Below are 14,218 nucleotides of genomic sequence, written 5' to 3' on the forward strand. Positions count from 1 at the left end.
ACAAGAGTCGCAGGCTTGCTGGTGACTATCCCAGCTGAAGTCAGGCAGTAGACAGGCAGTTGACACCCTGAACTGGTTGCCAGCCAATTGCAGGGCACAGAGAGACAAACACGAATTCACGAACCCAATCACACCTAATTTTTGGACGTCCAATACACCTGCCATGCATGTTTTTGGTGTGTAGGGGGAAGCCGGAGTGCCCGAAGAGAACCCATGTGGGCTCGGGGAAAACATGCAAACTCCAACAAGAAGGCTGGAGCCAGCAGGATTTGAACTCGGGTCCATTTGACTGTGAGGCGAACTTGCTAATCAGCGCTCCACCACCTGTGAGATTTGAATTAAAAAAAAACAAAATATTAAGGGCACGGCACGATGGAAAACTGGTTAGCACTTTTGCCGCACAGTTCAGAGGCCACAGATTTGGAGTTTGTATGTTTTTCCCATGGCCATGTGGGTTTACTCTGGTTTTCTTCCACATTCCCAAAACATGCGGCGTGTTTGTGAGAGTGAATGTTTGTCCTCGTGTGCCCCTGCAACTGGCTGGCAACCACTTCCGCTGCCCAAAGATGGCTGGGTTATGCACCAACAAGCCAGCGACAGTGACTCCTGTGAGGACAAGCGGTTAAAAAACTTGTTGGATGGATACAATGAAATATCCATATGTAAGTTCATAAAAAAATTAGATTCAGTAGGATATACAATTTCCCAATCATCAAAGTATCCCCCAAACCAGAATGGTGTGACCCAAACTGTCATTATCCACCAACAGTCTGTCACCTGTCAATCACTTGGAACTCTTATGTCAGGTCTTCTCAATTATATTTTGCAAGACCACCCCTATGAAAGGGAAAACGTCCCCTCCAACACGATGCACTGACTATAAATACAATTATTATCTAAAAAATGATATGCATATTCCCAAACCTGTCTTGTTTTGAACATTAACAAAAAATCCAATATAAATCAACTTTCAACAACTGTTAATTATTTTTTACAGCGTTTATACGGGTTACAGCTTGGTCTAAAACAGAAAAAATAAGCAAGTGCATCAAAGTACCTGAAAAAAATAAGATTAAAATTCTTCTTTTATTGCAATTACACTTCACATGACATTCGCATGCCCCACCCCTCCACCCGTCATCAACTCTTGCTCCTCTAGTACAATATTTGAGAAGCACTGCCTTATTTTAACAAATTTATTTATGAGAAGTTTGAGAACAGATCTTCACTATAATACCAAAAGAGGACACTTCATGAAGATACTAATTTTATGTGCACAAAGCTTTATTTATTATAACATTGATGATTTCCTTTTGTGCTTTATTTTCAAATAGTTAAGAGTGACCAGTATACAAATAGCGTTCCATTTGCGTTAATAATTGTTTGCATTTTTTGTTTTATTCTCAGTATGGAGGGTTTTATTTTTGCACTTGCTTTGAAAGTCTGCACCCATTTTGTTTTTGTGATCACATCTTTTTTTGCTGGATTTTTCAATGTCTGCATGTTTGTGTTTGCAAGTTGTTTTTTTTGTTTTTGTTTTTTTTCACCTCATTCCTGTTTGCAGCATTTTGCTGTTCGCAGCATGTTTGCCCTTGTAATACTAAATCAGTGCGGTTGAGCTTTATAAAGCTAATAAAAAATTGGTTTGAATTTTCATTGATAAAAACAATTATATGCACTGCCTAGTACATGAAGAGTAACAAGTATTGCGATACTTTGTATCACAGCTACTTTGAATCACAGCTACTTTGAAGTGTGACTTGCAATATGCGACGTGGCTTTAATGCAGCAATTTATTTTCACAGACAAGAAAAGTCTTTTGACTATGTCACATCATATAGATGTGCATCGTAAAATGCATTTTACACAGAACTTCTCTCATCAAGGCTGACAAATCATGCCCATAGTGCTACTTTGGAAATGGCAAATGGATGAATTCCCACATGATCGTGCGAGATAAGAGAATTGTCTGATGAGTGATGGTTCCTTGGTAGCGAGCTTGATGCCCACGGGGGCTGAGACTTCATTCTTCAGAACTGACACTCCCATGAATCATGATTAGAAAAATCATGTTCACACGTGCCCTCTGTTTAACCTTATCTCCTGCTGATACAGTCCACAAATTACCTTATCCATTCAAATGAACGCCCAAATAATCAAAAGAACGAAGCAACAAAATCCCACTGTTCAGTTTTTTTACACCGTGAGTAATATTCAACTGATCCAAGTGACGCCTCCTGTCCCACCCACGTTTCAAAAATGTTTTTTTCAGAAGTCACATGCTGTGATGACGGCACTGAGCATGTTTCCAAGACAAAAACATGCAACATGCTTTTCGAACAAATCTATCACCGCCTCCTGTCGAGAGCGTGGGAGTCAAAACCCTGCATAATAACGTCTCATAACGCCAAACACAAAAACATAAAATGCATATGAATTCCTTCAATCAAGCCAGACAAAAAATGATTTTGTCTTGTGGTGGTTTTCTAGACGGATTTGATTTTGAGCTATTACATAACCAACGCTGCTAAAGCTCCATCCCAGTTAAGCAAGACAACATGGGAGTGCCAACATGTTAATGCTGAACGCTAAGAGCCCGCAGATGTGATTTCAAGCTGAAGCGCTACCTCGGGGGGATTGGAAGAATCAAAGGCTTAGCAGAGATTTCAACGCTGCAGGTCGGCTGAAACATCACATAATGTTCCGATAAACGTAAACAATGCAAACGACTAACCATCTTCTGTAACTGTCATCCAGCTATGAATGCAAGGTATATTGATTCAAATGGTCGATTAGGAAAGATCTGTCAATGTTTGCATGCCACCGACTGCCTTTATTTAGTCTTGGGTGGCGAATATATGTGACCGCTAGCACTATTCTGTGCTCTGTTTGAAAGCTACAGATTGTGGTTCAAAGGTGACCTACTTTTCTGAAAAAAAAAAAAAAAAAAAGCTGGAGCTTAATCTACTACAAAATATATACCAGTAATAATAATAACTAGAGGGTGTTAAAATATCAGATTCCATTGATTATTGCTTCAGCATGTCGGGAAAAGACAAAATTAGAAGATCCGTGATGGTCAAACTCCATTCCTTAGCAGCAGAGTGAAAGGTTGCATTTACATTCGCGGCCCAGTGGCTTTTGTGAGTTTGCAAAACGCGAAAAGAGTGCATTGCTTTTGATGTCCAGGCATCATGTGTTAGTGCCGTTCTGCTCGGTTCGGTCAGGGCACTGGTGACTTTTCTTAAACTGCATGGCATAGCTGTCTCGGACGAAAAACTTTCCTGGATGGTACAGTATAGTGTACCTGGGCATAAATCTTTGCTTTCAATGACGACAGGATGGTTGAATTTCTTCCATTGTTTTCATAGTCGTCCTGTGCTAGCTTGACTTTCCAGAACGGTCTGCATGGTGAAATCACAGCACGCCTCACAGCGTGTCACAGAGCACCTCCGACAGGATGAGGATCGATTTATTTATTTTATTTTTCATTTATATTACAGTGGGCCCCCATGTTACGACATTAATCTGTTCCGTGGTTGGGGATATGTATGTACAACAAAATTGTACATACATATTAAAAATTGGTACCAAAATAGTATAGTATTTGCTCCATATATATATAATATACATGTATGCAATCAGAAAACATCATAAATAACAAATATGGAATGGATTTATTTACCTTTGAGTGACGCTTGTTATGCCCATATTCCCTTATAAGGGTTATCCCCAGCATCGTTTCCATAAACAGAAAATCATCTCCTTACTTCTCTCTTTAACATCACTAGCAGTCTTGGCACCCGTGGCTTTGAATTAAGCAGTTAAATGCACTATAAATACAATGTTGTAACCACTCACAATCGAACAAAGCTTTACCGTTCCGCCATTTTAAACAAGTGAGGCCAACCAATAGCAGACCACCATCTCCGTGAGGAGACGCCGACCAATAGCAGACCAGCATTGTAGTCATGCACGCGTTGCATGGAAGCAGTTAGACAGCAATGGTAAATAAATGCAATTACCTAAAAACGCCAGCAGATGAAGGCAAAACAACACAAATACTGAAAGCCCCTAGGGTCATGACAGTTGTTCTGTTCACATAACTGGGAAAATGTCATTTAGAGGGAATGAAAAAATGTAGTATTCCACGTTGCAACATAAAAATAACGTAAATCAGGGACGTTGTAACACAGGGTCCACTATATCTTTATTGGGACATTTTAAAATGATTCTGAAAAATTGTAAAGACTCCTGGGTTCATATGTGAATTGATTTTTTTCGCACCCTCTCCTAAACACCCATGAAGGCCCAGACGCAAAACTCAGGGTTGAAACCAATTGAAACCAAGAATGCATAAAATGTGTTATAGAGGTAAATTACAAAGATAGTATGCTCATGTTGAGTATGGAATCAAAGCATGCAGTGCATTATAACATATTAGTAGATTAAAAGGAAGAGGCCCTTTTATTTCTTTTAATGGCCTCGTGAACAAATTGCTGTTTACGGAAATTAAATAAAAGGCTCACTAAGGATTTAAAGCCTTTACACTAAAAGCCATGACATGCATATGGTCAGCTATTAATCTGACAACTCCTACTTCATTTTTATACATCCACTATGTATAAGTCCCAAATATATATATATATATATATATATATATATATATATATATATATATATATATATATATATATATATATATATACGTGTCAGAGTATAATAACCTGCTTGGGGGGGGGGCTGCAGCAAAAGGGGCAGCGGTGGGTTAAAACATTCATATATCCTTCCGTCTTATATTTATGCATGCTTTCAATTGCAATCTCATCACGCCACTCCCCCGGGAGTCTGTCGGCTAGATGCATTTTATGGAAATGAAGCTTTCATTTTACAAACGCATACAGTGCATTCAGTGAGAGGCCCATAATGAGGAAGTAAGGTAAAAGGAGTGTGGTGGGTGCCACCGTAGCTACTATGTTTTTGTTGTAAACCAATGACAATATTATAATTTAGAGGTAAACGCGCTTCACTGAAGAGCAACAAAATTTATTTGATGCGAATGCGTGTCTCCATTTTTTTTTTCCTCATTTAAAAGTCAAATCTTTGTTTCATTAAATAATTAAAATGTTGTCCCAAATTGTCAGTCAGCTTTCATTTCAGCATGTTTTTGACTTTTACGTTATAGTGACATTATTGACTAGGCTACGTGCGTGTTTAGTGATGGGGAGGGGTAGCGCTAAAGACAAACTTGATGCGGCGCTCACGTTTCACATTAGCCCCCGCTCACTTGCCCATGAATACCCGTCTCATTTTTAGCCACTACTTCATGTTCCCCCACTCAGCATCACTTGGCCACTGAGGTTGGTTTCCATGGTAACACCACCCACAGGAGCAGGCTACCTTCCCTGTTACCGTAGCAACTGGTTCCCTACAGACTCTCCTGCATGTCACTCAGTCTCCCTCTCGCTTTCTCTCTCTTGCGTGTAAACAGTCCTTGCTTCCTCTATTTTGTAATATGATGGTCTACATATGTTTTTGATTGGTTATTTTTGCCTCAGCAGGTCAATGATCACCTGTCTGATGGTTGGTTTTGCATTCTATGGTACCTCCCTTCCTGCTGCTTGTGTATATCCTATTTAATGACTCATTCTCTACCAGGCCCCACTGAAATGATGGACACAGTACTTCACTAAGAGCCAAAACAATAATACCAGAATTTTACAATCATTAGGAATCCCCAGCTCCCCAGATATTTTTTGTTATCGTTTACTATGTTTGGTGAAACACAAACCTCCCAAAATTTTGGAACAGAGAGGCTCACCAAAATTGATCAATCCTGCTGCATGTATGTTTGTTGTATTTTACTGATGAACATGCAGTGCCCCTTTTCAGTAAATGATAGAAAATACATAACGAATTGAAAATGCAATTTTAATCACATCATATTACTAAAAACTCATTCATTCATTGTCAAATATAAACGTCAGAGATCCTTTTCCAATGGGCTGGCTGTGAATGGCAAAATCGCAGCTGAAAATGGCAAAAACTATGACACAAGTCAAAGCACAAAAAGAAAAAAAAAAGGAATAAGGAGCACCATATTTCATATTTCCCAACTATGACCACAAGCTCATCAAATTTGGAGCTGTTTGATTTTGTGTCAGATGACGAGTAGGTGAGCCGTATACTCACAGTCAAGGGAGCTGCTTGCTTGAGATATGTGTGTGAGTGGCGTGTATAGACCGATGACGTTTTTTACAAATGCGGGTACGGAAATTTTGGCAAATCTCCAGTTGGCTGGAGTTTTTGGACATCTCCTTTTGAACAAAGGCGAAACAAAACGAAACAAATACTTTGCTTTGCAACTGCAAAAAAAAATCATACAAATTTCATCGCGCATGCTATAACATGTACAAGGTGTTCAACTAGGCCAGTGCATTCAGGATTGCTTTTCCAAAAAACAAGCAAAATTGTACATCATTCTCTGTGTTTTTAAGTATTGGGAGAGGCAGATGGAGAATGATTTCAAATGCACAATGTAAATTATGAAACATGAAATGAAATGGTTGAGTTTGCAACTCTACATACCACATTTGAAAGTTGGGTGTAAAGTGTAGTTATTGTGTCTTGTTTGGTTTGTACCTCAACTTCCATTATATTGTTGACATCATTTTTTTCTTTTTTGACAGGATTGATTCATGGACCCACGAAGTAACATTGCTTTATTGCTGCTGTTCAAATGTCATGCAAGTCTCGACTTTGAATGGGTACATTATGGTTGCTGATCCCAACACTTAAGGTTCAGCTCTAGCCTCTAGCCTTTGTTTGAATGGCAATTTTAAGAGAATGAGACGACCCACTTCGATTGGTGATAAATCAAGCAGGCTGCGTTCACTCCCACAATGGTGCAGCCCCCCATATTTTTTTTAAATGTTCGAACTTACACCTACCGGTGAGCATCTGCGAAAATACTACCACCCGGTCGACGAACCTGACTTGACTTGTAATGGGCACTAAAAAAGAATTTCATTATGATTGAGAAGTTGTTTTTATATTCTGCATGTCATGTGATTAACTGGGGACCACATGGGATATACCTACCCTCCAAAAAGAGCAGCCCTATTTACATTTTCCTTCTCTTATTTGCCCAAGGGGGGTTGTGGCCTGGCTCAGCTTTGGTGGTTAAGAAACGCTGATGTAGAAAACAGTCTAAAATTAAGACTTTGCGCACAATGTCCCATCTGTGCAAAGTGTATGAAAAACATGCCAACTGCTGGGAGCTCTGTCTCGCTGGCCGTGGAGTTAATTACTGTGGGAACATTGGGTCTCAAGAGAGCAGAAGGCATTTTGTGAAGCTCTCCATTATTCAGAAAATGTGGAATTTCCAGACAAAAACATGGCTAACATATTCTGAAAAACAGGAAAAAGTGCTAATCAAGACATTTTTTTTGTTATACCCACAGTAGTCACGAGCGTATTATTAAAGTGAGCCGGTTGATACAGCATATTGAAATGCTCACGATCCAGATTTGGATGAGCATCAGGATTTAGGATTTGGGTCATGGTGTTAATTCATAGGGTCATACTACAGCAACAAACCCATGTTTTCCATATCTGTAGATGACTTTTTAAATTATGGTAGGGTAAAAAAAAAAAAATTGAGATGCCGATATGCTATTGGTCGATTAAGGTCACGGTCCCGGTCTCAGTCATGGAGATGCGGGTATGCTATTGGCTGGCGTCACGTCAATCACAGAAATACCGATATGCTATTGGCCAAATGCCTTCATCTAGCTGGATGGCACAGCTGGTCGGTGTGTTGTGAAGACTTTGCAAACTTTATCTGTTAGACATGGCTTCTAAAATTGCTAGTGGCGGTAAAGGAAGAAGTAAGAGGATGATGACAATAGAAACGAAGCAGGAGATAATAAAAAAATAGAAGGAGGCGGACGCATAATTAACCTTGCTCGTGAGTATGGCCGTAACCGCTCGGCAATCTTCTAAGGGCAAGACTTTCCTTACCAGGGGACGGACCTCGGTCAACAACAAAATGGAGAGGCTTCTTCTATTATGGATTAAAGAGAAGGAAATCGCCGGTGATATGTTCTCGTTTGAGAAAAGTTCTCGTTTAAGAAAATAAATAAATAAATTCTGCAGGTTGGTCTCTGCTCCCCTCCGCCTCCACCAGGCTTAAGTCACGTCGCCCCAAAGGTAAATGTCATTTTTCCTTTGTATATTTATGTTATTTAATTTAGCTGTACAGTAGATTATGTTACTAATAACATAATCATATGTGTATAAAGTGATGTTTTTACCTAAGGTTTTTGCACGCATTCACAAATTAACATAGGTTTGGATTGCCCGTCATACGAGCAATTCGAGTTACGAGCATAGCCACTGAACGGATTAAGTTCGTAACACGGGGGCCCACTGTATTTGTATACTATAGACAAAGAGGCAAAATCCTAACCGCGTCAGTTGGTGGAGTTAATAAAAACAGAGTTAGCGGCATGAATAATTCATGCAATATCAAAGAACGCATGAGAAAAAGCAAAGATGTCACAGGCCGTGTGTAGGCGTAGGGTAACGAGCGCCTCTGGGATGTGGTGGACGAGGCAAAGGGGGATAAAGAGGTGAGATTAGGGAGGAGGCAGACTACAGGATTTTCTGATGTGGGGGATGGCTGAGGAGGGGACCGAAGAGTGAGAAGAATGAGGAATCTGTTGAAAGAGTGCGTGATGAGCAGGAGCTCGGACCTCTCCACAATCTTCAATAATTGATGCTGCCTCTCCTGCGCACAATCTTTATAAAGCAGTTGCTGTAGTGTAGAACGTGTATGTGAGCATAAAGAACAACTGAATAACTGAAAGAAAACAAGTGTCCGAGCCGCCAATTAAACATTCCCAAAAACCTTGAAGCAAAGGATTTCGCCGTTTTTCTTTTATACGTCTCCCCCTCATCTCATTTGATAGGCGCCCATGAATACATCCTCATGACAAAGATGGATCTCTTTTCTTTCCCAGCTACAGGGTCTCAAATAGGGCTGGTCACTATTAACATGCACTCCACCCTGCAACCCACATAACATTCTCCTCCACTTGCATTCTCTCTCTCCTTCATCTTTCAAATCCTCCACAGTGCCAGAGCAAAAGCTTTCCCTCACCAGTCAGCCCTAGATCTATTTAACTGTACACCCACCCCAGCCCCTTTTCCTTGCATGGAGGACAAGTGTTATCACTGAATTGCAGATGTTTTCAAAGGGCCCTCCTTTAAAACCTCCAGCTGGCTGCTGCAAGACCAAACATCTCGCTTCGCCCTTAAATTGATCGGTTCCGCAGAAACCTGAGGAAGCTATGCAGGGTGTGAAGACCTTGTGCACCGCTGATATCTTTGCTCTGCAAGACTCCAATGCTAGATGACTTGCCTCGTATCTCGCGCGAACATCTAAAACCAGATAAGAAAATACTGTATACAGGGGCATATCTAAGACAGTGGGCCCCCGGTTTACGAACCACCTGTCATACGTATTTTTCATCTTACCACGTGGACCGCGGCATTTTTTTTGTCCCCCTCTTACACAAAAATCTTTCATCTTACGAACCATCCAACACGCCGGTCAGTGTGTCCGCACTATTTTTTTCGCTTTGCTGCATCAACAAAACAACTTTTCTCGCATGTCACGGAAATGCCGATATGCTATTGGTCGATTGAGGCAGTCACGGAGATGCCGATATGCTATTGGCCGGCGTCACGTCAATCACAGAAATGCCGATATGCTATTGGCCGAACTCCCTCACCTTGCTTGATGGCACGAGCTGGTCGGTGTGTTTTGATGACTTTGCAAACTTTTATCTGTTAGACATGGCTTCTAAAATTGCAAGTGGCGGTAAAGGAAGAAGTAAGAGGATGATGATAATAGAAACGAAGCAGGAGATAATAACAAAATATGAAGGAGGCGCACGCATAGTTAACCTTGCTAGTGAGTATGGCCGTAACCGCTTGACAATCGGTACAGTTCTCAAAAACAAGGAAGCCCATAAAGCAAGCAAGTGTTCTTAGGGCATGACTTTCCTTGCCAGGGGACGGACCTCGGTCAACAACAAAATGGAGAGGCTTCTTCTATAGGAAGAAGGAAATCGCTCGTGATATGTTCTTGTTTAAAAAAAGTTCCCGTTTAAAAATAAGTTCTCGTTTAAAAAAGTTCTCGTTTAAACAAAAAAAGTCATTGTTTAAAAAAAGTTCTCGTTTGAAAAAAGTTCTCATTTAAGGAAAAAAAAAAAAATCTGCGGGTTCGTCTCTGCTCCCCTCCACCCACCACCAGCTCAAGTCACGTCGCCCCAAAGGTAAATGTCATTTTTCCTTTGTATATTTGTTATTTAATTTAACTGTACAGTGAGATTATGTTACTAATTTTTAATATGTGTATAAAGTCGTGATGTTTTTACCTAAGGTTTTTGCACGCGTTGCACGCATTCACTAATTAATATAGGTTTGGATTGCCCGTCATACGAGCAGTTCAAGTTACGAGCGTAGCCACTGAACAGATTTGACTTGAGCTGGTGGTGGGTGGAAGCGGAGGGGAGAAGAGACGAACCCGCAGAATTTATTTTTATTTTTTCTTAAACGAGAACTTTTCTTAAACGAGAACATATCACCAGCGATTTCCTTCTCTTTAATCCAAAATAGAAGAAGCCTCTCCATTTTGTTGTAGACCGAGGTCCGTCCCCTGGCAAGGAAAGTCTTGCCCTTAGAAGACTTGCTTGTTTTTTGTTTTTTTTAAGTTTGCAAAGTCTTCACAACAGACCCGAGACCGTGACTGTGACCTTAATCGACCAATAGCATATCGGCATCTCCGTGATTGAGACCGTTACTATGACTGCCTTAATTGACCAATAGCATATCGGCATTTCCATGACATGCGAGAAAAGTTGTTTTTATTGATGCAGCAAAGCAAAAAAAATAGTGCGGACACACTGACCGGCATGTTGGATAGTTCGTAAGACGACAGGTTTGTGCGTAAGAGGGGGACAAAAAAACGCCGCGATCCACGTCGTAAGATGAAAAATACGTAAAACAGGGGGTTCGTAAACCGGGGGCCCACTGTATACCTAATACTGCATCCTTATTAACATTAAGAAAAAATCAATATAAATCAACTTTCAACAACAGGACTAAAGTGCTCCATTCCAACAACATTTTTTTCTCCTGTGTTTCAGTGCTGACGCATGATCACTATGATCCTACAGGTTTAAGCCAAGCTTCTACATTGGTGTGCGTGTGTGTCTCCAAAGCTTGGGGGGAAGCCAGATCCAGAGAACAGGAGGTAAGACATGTGATACAATAACATGGTGCGTTTGATGCCCACTGGCACTCGGATATTGTAGAGCGTACCAAGCACACAGGAATCCATTAGCGGAACCTGATTATCTGTTGGCTCCAAAATTAATTAAGTGAAGGGGTAGGGCTGTGTGTGCGTGTTTGTGTGTGAGGCAGAGTAAGAGAAAAATCTGCTTGTCCCTTTCTTTCTCTCCCCAAATCCTATCACATTATTGCATTGAAAGGCAGATGACGTGGGAGGTGCTTGAGTCTGTATGTATTCCCGAGTAAAGCACGACATTTTCTGCTCGTGCTGGTGGAGGCAGTGGGGGCTGTTTGGTGACTGCACAGTGACTTTGTGACTCATTCATTTTTATTTCATCTCCAGGCACTCTAAAATTGTCTCCACATTGCTCTCCTCTTTTTAGTACATAAGACTTCTGTTCCGCAGTAGACTCGAGGATGCTTTCACTTGCTATGCATCCTTAACCCTTGTGTAACCTTGTTTTTTTAATGAACTTTTTTGAATGATTACAAAAAAGAAAGAAACAAACAAAAAACCTCCGAAACTCTTTGTAAAATGTACTTAGATTTCTATATGAAAAACACTTCCTAGGTTTTAAGTATAAATATTTTTGTTTACTGTAATGTGCATCCAAATTCAACATCTATCCTTCCGATGCTATATTAATTTAATGAGAATTACTTTTCCTTTTTAAAAGGGCTCAGGTAACAACCAATCAAACCTGAGCTTGCGGATGTCACATGATCAAAAGAGGAAACAGGGGACCGTGATTGGTTGTCACATACGCTTTGAGCGCATGTGATGTCTTTTATAGTTGTGAACAAAAAGAAAATGTCTTTTTAAAGATTTCAATTCCAAATGAAACATAATTTAGTTCCCAGTTAAATACAGATTAACCTTTTACTGCATAACATGTCTAAATAAGTATCCCTTTACATGCTACATTTACGTAGTAACTACTATAAAAATGTCCAGTAAAGCACCCATCCAGCATTCTGCCAGTTGTGTAATACCTCGAAAAATCGTAGATTTTTAAAAAGACAAATAATCAAATTATTTTACAGTCCTCCAGCCAAATCTTAGCAAAAGAAGACAAAGGCACAGTAAATCAGCCCTGCTTATAAATACACCTCATTGACCCTGTGTTGAGGCCGTCATATTGACATTGACAACTCCGTCCCTTCTCCGTTTATGTTTGCCTCGATTGTTCTTTCACAAGTTCACAAGCAGCCCGTGAAGGTGATAATGTTTGTTATCTTCTCAGGGATGACCTTTCTTGTCAGGATGAGCACAACTCACTGTGCGAAAGGCCGACGTGACAGCTAAATGAAGCCATAACTGAACATTATTTATATGACAAGCGAGCCACGGTAACAAGACGATGAACTTCGTTGAGGGACTATACTCATAGACGTTGGGACAAAATCGCAGAGCAGTAATAAATTTAAATTCTGCGCCACAAAAGGGGGATCGCACCAAATTTGCCTCATTCAGACATCTCAGACGCACGCTGAGTAAATCAAGGCAAGCTGACACTTCTATTACCACTAATGCGCGGGGTAATCCAGCTAGCCGGCCCTCTCGCCGTGTAATCTTCACAATATAAACCTTCATGGGCAGGTTTGTGTATGTGTACTCCTCCTCATCCTCCTCAGCGTCACAGTAATCCCCCTAAGGCTCTTACACATGTGAAATTATTTAAGAATGAAAGGAGGCGTGTCACCCTACTGTTACAGGCTCAAGATGGCCAATACTGTAAATAAACACTAAACAAATCCTCTCCAAAAGGGAGAGAGTGGGTGGCCGGCTCCGTTCACTCTTCAATTGCGGGATGAGGAAAAAAAACAAAACAAAAAAAATTTGAACATCAACATCGTCTCAAGCCATCCCGGCTCAATCAATGTCACCGTCAACCCTCTTGACATTCACACACACTTCGAGCAAAAAACAAACAGTTCTGCTCCAGAAGGCAAGATGTCGATGATAGAGAATGAAGAATGAGAGACCTCTGCCAAGGCCTACAGATAACCACCTAAATGACGTGGGTGATAATATTGTAAAAACGAAAAACATGGATTGTTTGATACTGCTGTGACTGAATATTTCATTTCCTCCTATTAAAACAACATTTCATCCAAGTTCACTGGCCACTCACTGATGCGTGAACTTGAGTGGGGATAGTTGTGTGTCTGTACATGTCCCCTGTGAATGACTAGCAACCAGTCGATGGTGTAGTCGGCTCTTGGCTGGCTGGGATTGGCTCAGGCTCTCTATAACCTCGGACAGGATGCGTAGAAAATAGCATGAGATGGGATAAGACATTTTCCACTTCACAAGGCAGGTGTATTACATGCTGTTAAACCAGCAAAATTAAAGTAGGGCATTGGACATTTCATTTGTCGGTGCTCTTGGTGCTCTTATTTTGAAATCCATTCAAACCACTGCTGATGCACAACACAGCAACGTCCCCATTATGAGTTGTTGCATTACAATTAATACATGTGATTGTTATTTTGAACAGACAGGGTGTAAAATAAGTGTATACGTGTGTGTGTGTGTGTGCGTATATGCTGTTGTTTCTCTTTATGATTAAATAATTAGTATTTTGTGTATTAAAAATGATCACATTGTTGAAACAACGGAAAGACAAGGTGTTTGTTGGATTCAAGGATTCAAATCTTGGGCTGACGATATTTGCTGATTTAAAAACAGATAAGTGGACATGAATAGCACCCTGAATGATAGCAGCTCAGCGGGAATTCATCAAAATGTTCATACTAATCACTCCGGGCCTGGACAGATGAAATTATATCCACTATCAGAGAGAAAAATGTGATCCTACAACTAGAACAGCATTTTGTATAACTGCAATTCCTA

General features: G+C 40.5%; 1 protein-coding gene and 1 long non-coding RNA gene across 2 annotated transcripts in view; one reads left to right on the forward strand and one right to left on the reverse strand.

Annotated features, from left to right (window-relative positions):
* Positions 1 to 14,218, reverse strand: part of LOC148426731 (amyloid beta precursor like protein 2-like) — a 39,190-nt gene that overhangs the window by 23,665 nt on the left and 1,307 nt on the right. The window lies entirely within an intron of this gene.
* The window catches only part of LOC148426732 (uncharacterized), a 32,773-nt gene that overhangs the window by 17,055 nt on the left and 1,500 nt on the right, over positions 1 to 14,218 (forward strand). Inside the window, exon 2 of the long non-coding RNA XR_015865245.1 lies at positions 11,217 to 11,323. This is a non-coding gene — a long non-coding RNA (uncharacterized LOC148426732). The remainder of the gene's footprint in view (positions 1 to 11,216; positions 11,324 to 14,218) is intronic.

The sequence above is a fragment of the Hippichthys cyanospilos genome, chromosome 3 (assembly GCF_059441005.1).
Source record: "Hippichthys cyanospilos isolate Australia breed blue-spotted pipefish chromosome 3, RoL_Hcya_1.0, whole genome shotgun sequence".
NCBI lineage: Eukaryota > Metazoa > Chordata > Actinopteri > Syngnathiformes > Syngnathidae > Hippichthys > Hippichthys cyanospilos.